Here is a 9,502-nt window from a genome sequence, read left to right on the forward strand (position 1 = left end):
GGAAAAAATGTTTAAATGGTTTTTTATTTTACAATTCATATAATTCTGCTACTGCAGGGAATTTAAAAATGAGTAATTTGGCCTGCCTGTGGTTGCGCAGTGGGTAAAAGCGTCGACCTGGAACACTGAGGTCGCTGGTTCAAAACCCCGGGCTTCCCTGGTCAAGGCACATATGGGAGTTGATGCTTTCTGCTCCTCCCTCCCTTCTCTCTCTGTCTCTGTCTCTCTCTCTGTCTCCTATCTCTAAAATAAATAAATAAAATCTTTAAAAAAATGAGTGATTTATTTCCCCCATGATTTTAAAGTTCTGACATGAGTGCTTTAAAATTGAGAAAAAGTAACACTTCTCTTGCCATCCTCTATGAATTGTACTAAAATGTTATTTTTGTTCAACTTCAGTCTATTTCAAATATTTACTTTTAGTGATATGAGAGTTGATACGATTTAAATGTTTTACTTTTGAATTTTACACTTTTGGGGTTTGATACTCTGTAAACATTCCCTTGTTTGAGTATTGGCCTTACAGATAATTTCATTTTAAAAACATATTTGCCATTCCCCTTTATATTTTTAACGTTTTTATGATAGTATTGAAGCATTTGTGTCAAACACAATTGAAAACCGTCATCTTTATTTAGTGATTCCTTCTCATGCCTCAGCATTGAGTAAGTGTATCTTAGAATTTGTAGCTTAATTTTTTCTGAGTTCAGATCCTGTACATTTCTCATTTGCTTTGATGTGTATGTATTTTCACTGACTTTGATGTTCATGATGTGTTTTATTGAGATTCAAGGTTGATCTTGGCCTAAAGAAAACTACATAACTACATTTGCAGTAAAGTCAGGTTTTCTAGAGCTAGACAAGTCAGGTTTTCTAGAGCTAGACAAGTCAAGTTTTCTAGAGCTAGACAAGCAGGTTTTCTAGAGCTAGACAAGCAGTGGTTTCTGAGCACTGTGGACAGCGCTCTTAACCCTGAAGGAAATTGGGGACTCATGAGTAGAGTCCTTGACTCCTTACTACTTCCCTTTGATAGAATGAACCAAACTGGTGATTATCCCTTGTCCAATTCTTTAGCTTTTTAATACTCTCCTTAAATAAGAATAGTTAAAAAGAATACATTGTGTACCCCATCAGACATTTTCTGTCTCATGGTTATTAATAAAGGGAAAAAAATTTTGGGGGGGAACTAGATCAGGACATAAATTCAGCAATCTCGGATTAGAAGTAGCATCATTTATTTTTCTTCATTTCTTTTGCCTGGATGATCTGAATTTCAATTAAGTTCTTTCCTCTCTATGTACTCTCCCATTTTCCTACTTCTGCACTGAATTTTCTGTTATTATATTTCTTTTTATTTAATTTTTATTTATTTATTTATTTTTCTGAAGTTGGAATCGGGAGGCAGTCAGACAGACTCCCGCATGCGCCCAACCGGGATCCACCTGGCATGCCCACCAGGGGGCGATGCTCTGCCCATCCGGGGTGTCGCTCTGTTGCAACCAGAGCCATTCTAACGCCTGAGGCAGAGGCCATGGACCATCCTCAGCGCCTGGGCCAACTTTGCTCCAATGGATCCTCGGCTGCGGGAGGGGAAGAGAGAGACAGAGAGGAAGGAGAGGGGAAGGGGTGGAGAAGCAGATGGGCGCCTCCCGTGTGCCCTGGCCGGGAATCGAACCTGGGACTCCTGCACGCCAGGCCAACGCTCTACCACTGAGCCAACCGGCCAGGGCTTCTATTATTATATTTCTAATGCACCTCCCTAGTCAGTGAAGAAAGCTTTGAGGGATGTAGAACGTTATATGTAGCACCACTGTCAGCTGTTCCAACATTTTACATTCATCAGCTTCATGGGGCTTATTATCAGGCCTTTCAAATGAATTCCCGCCTTTCCTCACAGTCCTAAACTATCCATCTTTTCTCTAAGAGAATCTGTTGTATTACTAATTAAGATGTAGATATGACTTTATTAAGACAGGATTGATTTCCAAAAGATTTATATAAAAGATACAATAGAGGCTAAGTATTTTATTTTAAGGAGAACATTTTGAAGCCAGTGAATGAATGCCCAGAATAAATGTTTCATTCTTTTGTGATGGCTCTGGTGACTTCTGGATAGTTCTATCTGTGCCTCTCTACCCAGTTTCCAGACCTAAGAATGGAAGAGCCCTGGAGGCTGAAATAAAGCAGTGAAAGTGATGAAGGAGCCCTTCTTCAGTGAGGAAGTTTCTTCCTCTGAAGCTGGTAGTCCAGCATCCATTAGCACACACAAGTCATAATAAGCCTTTGGGATTTTCAAAATATCTATATATCAATTAATATAGATTCTAATTGAAACACCATATTTTTTGGAGGAATATATGTGCTTTTATATGTAAGCTTTTGCCTAAAATGGGACTGGAGGGTAGACCATTAGTTATTCTGTGTCTTCTGACAAACATGTCTTCTGGAATTTAAACATGAAAAAAAATTTTTTTTATTATTGCCTTTCCTTTTTATGAAGGTGTAAGGCCAGGGGCCACCGCTGTCGTGGCCATTCACATGCAGGTTGTCATTGGATCCAGCAGATGGTAAAGAAACAGTGGAGCCTGACCAGGCGGCGCAGTGGATAGAGCGGTGGACTGGGATGCAAAGGACCCAGGTTTGAGACCGCGAGGTTGCCAGCTTGAGCACTGGCTCACGTGGTTTGAGCAAAGCTCACCAGCTTGGACTCAAGGTCGCTGGCTCAAGCAAGGGGTTACTTAGTCTGCTGTAGCCCCATGGTCAAGGCACAAATGAGAAAGCAATCAATGAACAACGAAGTGCCACAACAAAAAACTAATGATTGATGCTTCTCATCTCTCTCCGTTCCTGTCTGTCTGTCCCTATCTATCCCTCTCTCTGACTCTCTCTCTGTCTCTGGAAAACAAACAACAAAAAAAAACAGTGGAGCCAAAAACTGGTGGGCCATTCCTTTATTAAAGTCTCACACTGGCTGAGGAGCAAACAGGTAGGGAAAACACTTCCCTTTCACTCAGGGCTCCCAAAGCCACTGATACATTCTCTGGTTCCACAACCAGGAGTATCTTCTCCAGTTTCTCCTAGAATCAAAAGCCCCACTAATCTTAGGGGAGCTCACAAAGCCCCTCAGCTCTGGTTTCCCATCTGCACACCTTCTCTCTCTGCACATGGCTTCTTATTCAGCACACTGCATTCTCTCTGCTCTTTCTCTGCAAAACTGGCTTTTTCTCCTCCTCCTGCTCTCTCTCTTCAAAACTTTCTGTCGTGAAAACCTCTCTTCCAGCAAACATTAGCAAAAAGTGGCCCTTCCCAAGCAGGAAAGTAATTTCAGAGACCACATATACCTGGCGCTGCCCAGTCCCCAATGCAAACTATAAGCGAGCAAACATAAATATCATATTTTACAAACTTATTTGACCCACGGAAGGAAGTGACCTACAGCGGGCCTGATAATAAGCCCCATGAAGCTGCTTAATCCATATTTCATCACTATTTATTATGTTATAAAAAACATTTAATGATTTATACATCTTATTTTAAAGTCAGGATTTTAAAGACAATTGACTTTGTTACTAACTTATAGAAGGATTGTGAAATTTTTTCAATTTAAATGTTGAATTAAAAATTTAACCTTTGGTAAGTATGTGGCCAAAAATGTTCTATGAATTTTAAACTTTGGAAAGTAATTGTATTAGTCTTAAGTGTACTTAATTCTTCTTGTCTTATTTAGATAATTGGACTATCTTTAAAACTACAAAGAAATATTCAATTTGATTATCAGGAAGACAGAAGCTTTATACAACTTTGTTATATAGGGGATCTTAGGTTAGGATAGCCTCAACATACAATGTTTCAAGTTTATGATGCTCACTTTCATAAAAACTTAAAAAAATTAAGATGTGAGTGTTTCGGCTTATGTAGTTAGCATCATATTTACGGACTACGTGGGCAAACTAGTTTGGTTGCATGGGGCGGAAGAATATGCAGTAACGTGGCGTATGAGTGAGGGAACTGTTGTCCCCCAGTACGCTTACCTACACCATTTTTAGCTTAGTTGTGTTTTTATGTTCTAGATTATGATTTTACAACTGTGTTAGGATAGGTAAGTGACTTAGTTGAGGGTGTGTTTCGACTTATACCAAAATTTGGGTCACATCATAGAAACAGAACTGTGTGGCAACCTGAGGACCTGCTGTATTTGAATTTGTTGACTATATGTTGTAAAAATTCTTTCTGTGCAATAGTTGTTGAAAAGTATTATTCTGGAGTGAAATAAGCCAGGCAGAGAAAGAAAAATATCATATGACCTCACTCATTTGAGGAATCCAATGAACAATGTGAACTGAGGAATGGAATTGAGACAGAGGAGGGATCAAAGGGACCAGAGGAAAAGAGGAGAGAGGGAAAGGGGATGATAGGATGGGATAAATCTGAAGGGAAGGGGGGGAGGGCGCTGTAGGAAGAGGGGCAAAGGAGATGTTGAAGGGAATGGGGGGAGTGGGGAGGCATTCGGGGTGACCCTAGAATCTATGTAAACACAATTAATTAAATTAAAAAAATTATTTGGAAAAAAATAAAAGTATTATTCTAGACATTTGTACAGGTTCATTTTTAATTATATTAAATGTAAAGTCAGAAAAATATATCTGTAGTTTTTCTGGAGAACAAGACAAATTTGACAATGTTGAAATAATGGATTACCATATTTTTCACTCCATAAGACACACTTTTTTTCCCCAAAAGTGGAGGGGAAAATGCCCGTGTGTCTTATGGAGTGAATGTTCTTTTTTTTTTTTTAGCTGCTGTGGGTTCCCGGACAACTAGAAGAGTATTTGAACATTGAAGACTCTTCTCATTTGTTAATAACAGTGCTAATGGTTGTTAATACTGCTGTTGAGTTTACATTATTGAAATATTATAGGAGTTTTTTTTTTTTTTTGTATTTTTCTGAAGTGAGAAGCGGGGAGGCAGAGAGACAGACTCCCACATGCACCTGACTGGGATCCACCTGGCATGCCCACTAGGGAGGCGGTGCTCTGCCCATCTGGGCCGTTGCTCTATTGCAACCAGAGCCATTCTAGCACCTTAGGTGGAAGCCACAGAGCCATTCTCAGTGCCCGGGCCAACTTTGCTCCAATGGAGCCTTGGCTGCGGGAGAGGAAGAGAGAGACAGAGAGGAAGGAGAGGGGAAGGGTGGAGAAGCAGATGGGTGCTTCTGTGTGCCCTGGCCGGGAATCGAACCTGGGACTTCCACAAGCCGGGCCGACACTCTACTACTGCTGAGCCAACTGGCCAGGGCCATTGTGGTATATTTTATTAAATATTTTAACACACCATTTGGTTTGGAATATTTTTTTCTTATTTTCCTCCTTAAAACCGTAGGTGTGTCTTATGGTCAAGTGCGTCTAATGGAGCAAAAAATACGGTACTTGCAAAACACTAACATTATAGAGTAAAAAAATCTGCAGGCCTTAGATCACTCACCAATGAAGGAACCCTTCTCCAGGATTGCCCAGTGGACACCTTTTCCTCCCCTGCTTCCATTTTTTCAGTAATAGCATTGAAGTGGAAATCACAGTGGTTTCCAGATTTATCTGTGTATTGGAAACCTAAGAGCTTCAAAAAATACCAATGTCTAGGTCCATCTTCAGCGACGTGATTTCTTTCTTCTGTAGTGTGGTCTGGGCTTTAGAATTTTCAAAAGATCTCCAGGTGATTTTAATGTGAGGGCAGATTTAGGAACTGCTGGTAAATCATGTGGAAAACACATGAACATTTTCAATATTAGAGAATCTATACTGGAGAGGAAACCTAATGTTATGAAGTTCGTTCTTCTTTAAGCATTTAGATGTCACTTCAGAGGATTTATAGCTACATGTATGCACACACTAGTGTTGGTATAATATGTAGGAAACATTTCCACTTCAATTCAAGAACCATTTAATAGGAAGATACTGCAGCGGCAGAGAATCTATGATAATAGTATGGTAGAAAGTACTGGGGACTGGGTATTATGACCCTGGCTCTGTCACTTTCTAACTAGAGTTGACCCTTGAACAATAAGGGTTCAAACTGTGCAGGTCCACTTATATGCAGATTTTTTCAATAAATACTCTAAATGTATTTTATCTTCCTTATGATGTTCTTTTCTTGCTTTATTGTAATAATACAGTATATAATACATACAAAATATGTGTTACTCTACTATTTATGTCATTAATAAGGCTTCCAGTCAACAATCAGTAAGCTGTTAAGTTTTGAGGGAATCAAAAATTTTACATGATTTTCAACTGTGCAGGGATTTTGCACCTCTAACCTTTGCACTGTTCAAGGGTCAACTATATATGATATTTTTCCTTCTAGAATTTAGAGGGAAAAGTCTAGGAGTTCTAGACTATAAGGGTTTAATTTTTTTCTTTAACTTTTCAATTTGAAATCATTTGAGACTCAAAAAACTTGCAAAAATAGTACAAAGTATTCTCATATACCCTTCATCTAACTTCCCCAAATTTAACATCTTACAAAGTTATTAAGATCAGGTGGTGGCACAGTGAATAGACCATCAGCCTGGGATGCTGAGGACCAGGTTCAAAACCCCCAAGTCATTGGCTAGAGCACAGGCTCATCCGGCTTGAGCACAGGTTCACCAGTTTGAGTGTGGGGTTGCCGGCTTGAGTGTGGGATCATAGTAATGACTCCTGGTCACTGGCTTTAGCCCAAGGTCGCTGGCTTGAGCAAGGGTCATTGGCTCGGCTGGGGCCCCCTCGGTCAAAAGCACTCAATGAACAACTAGGGTGCCACAACTATGAGTTGATGCTTCTCATCTTTCTCCCTTCCTGTCTGTCCCCTCCCCACTAAAAAATAAAAAATCAGGCAATTGATTTTAATACAGTCCTAACTAATCTGCAAAATTTGCCAGTTTGCCACTAACATGCTTTTTCTAGACCAAGAGCTTATCCAGGATCACACATTACTTTTAGTTGTGTATGTATATATGTTTTTAAATGTTTATTTTGAAAAAAAATCAAACCTAATAAAAAATTGCAATAATACTACAACTAATTCTAATATGCACATTTCTAGATTTATTAGTCATTAGCATCTTGCCACATTTGTGCTCAAGTTCTCTCTGTATAATTCTTTTTCTTTTCCTCTGAAGCATTTCAGAATTAAGTTGCAGAGATTGTGATCCTCTACCCTAAATATGTATTTCCTAAGAATAAAGACATTGTTTTTAATAACCACCTTATAATGATCAAAGTCAGATATTTAACATTGTTGCAGTACTATTAGTTCACCATATATGGCCCACATTCAGATTTCACCATTTGCCTCAATACTTTCCTTTATAGTAATTTTTTTCATGACCCACAATTGATTTAATCCAGGATTAAGCTTTGCATTTAGTTGTCATGTCTCTTTCATTTCTCTTGATCTGAAATAGCTCTTCAGCTTTTGTGTGTCTTTCATGACAGATCATTTTTGAGAGTATAAGTCAATTCTTTTATAGAATAGCCCTTAATTTACATTTGTTTAGATCAGTGCTTCTCAAAGTATGTTTTATGACTGATGCTGGTCTTCATATCAGTGTTATTCAACAATGAGGGTTCGGTATATAAATTGAAATTATGCCTTTGGAAATAATTTTATGTGTTTAGTAAAAATTGTATTTTTTGTCTTTTGATATTAATTTTCTGAGAATCCTTTTTTTTTTTTTTTTTTTGCATTTCAGTCCTAATTTTTTCACAATGGGTTTACCACCAAAAACAAGTGTCGTGAAAACCACTGCTAAATCTAAGCTGAAATGGGAAAGGAAAAGACTCAGAGCAACACCTTCATTTAGAGTTTAGTAAATGATTGCCGTGAGATGACTTGAAATGGCTCATTTCTTTCTTTTTTTTTTAAATTTTTTTATTTTTTACAGAGACAGAGAATGAGTCAGAGAGAGGGATAGACAGGGACAGACAGACAGGAACGGAGAGAGATGAGAAGCATCAATCATTAGTTTTTCATTGCACGTTGCAACACCTTAGTTGTTCATTGATTGCTTTCTCATATGTGCTTTGACCGTGGGCCTTCAGCAGACCGAGTAACCCCTTGCTGGAGCCAGTGACCTTGGGCTCAAGCTATAGGGCTTTTTGCTCAAACCAGATGAGTCTGCACTCAAGCTGACAACCCTGGGGCCTCGAACCTGGCTCCTCCGCATCCCAGTCCGATGCTCTATCCACTGTGTCACTGCCTGGTCAGGCGAAATGGCTCATTTCTTTGTCAGAGAAGCTATTCTTAATATGGAGTCAAAGTCTGTCTTGTCATATATTACACATAGGAATCTTACTCTGCCTTCAAAAACAATATAACATGTCTGCTCATATACTTAGGTGTTAGCTTTTCGGAGATTTAATGACTAACAAACACTATGGCTTAAACCTTAGTCTACTCCAAGCAAAACTGGCTCAATTCCTTTTTACCATTTTTAGTGATTAGGATTACGTTCTGCTAAAAATGAAAACATTTCAAATAAGACTGGCTTATTGACTTTGTTTCTTATGTTCTATAAGTTCAGAGGTATTCTAAGACTGGTAGGAAGTTTCACAAGTCATCAGAGACCCAGCACTTTTCTATTTTGCTGTCCCCTTGTACTCAATACATTACTTCTACACTATCGTCCAAAATGTCTTCTTAGGCTCTAGCCATTGTGTCTAGGTTCCTGCAGCTGCAGAAGAAAGGGGGTAATGAGCACATCCTTCCCTTTAAGGACATTTCCCAGAAGTCACACAAAACACTTCCATTTATATTACTTTGGTCAGAACTTGGTCATATTGCCACAATTAGTTCCAAGATAGGCTTGGAAATGTAGTCTTTTATTTAGGAGATTTCCTGTGCTCAGGAAGAAATTGGTGGCTTTTAAAGGAAAACAGAGTGGTTGACAATATCTACTGTCTCTGCTGTATTGTCCTTGTATGTATGTCCTTATATCTATGCCTTTTCCTTACCATTCTAATTACTTGTTGCATATTTTTATGTATTTAAATATGGTTTCACCTGACATGGTGATGCATTGAATAAAGTGTCAATCTGGAATGCTGAGGTCGTCGGTTGGAAACCCTGGGCTTGCCTGGTCAAGGCACATACAAGAAGCAACTACTACGAATTGATGCTTCCTGCGCCTCCCCCTTCTTTCTCTCTTTAAAACCAATAAGTAAAATCCAATATATATACATGGTTCCAAATTGTATGTGACATTCCAAAAGCAAGCTGAACACAATGTGTCTTATATAAATGACCTGTTAACTAGCATTTGAGTATCATGTCTCAATGCTGTGCTGCAGTAAAGGACATGAAAAGTCAAAGACTTCCATAAACTCTTAAGAATATATACTTATTTGTTTGAAAAGCACTTGTGAAGCTTCTGTTGTGTGCTTTGGGTTTGTGAACCCTGAGGGGGGGGGGGACAAAGATGACACCTACTAAGAAGGACTCCTTGTGGCTAACTGGTCTCAAATTT

Source organism: Saccopteryx bilineata, chromosome 1 (assembly GCF_036850765.1).
Source record: "Saccopteryx bilineata isolate mSacBil1 chromosome 1, mSacBil1_pri_phased_curated, whole genome shotgun sequence".
Classification (NCBI taxonomy): domain Eukaryota; kingdom Metazoa; phylum Chordata; class Mammalia; order Chiroptera; family Emballonuridae; genus Saccopteryx; species Saccopteryx bilineata.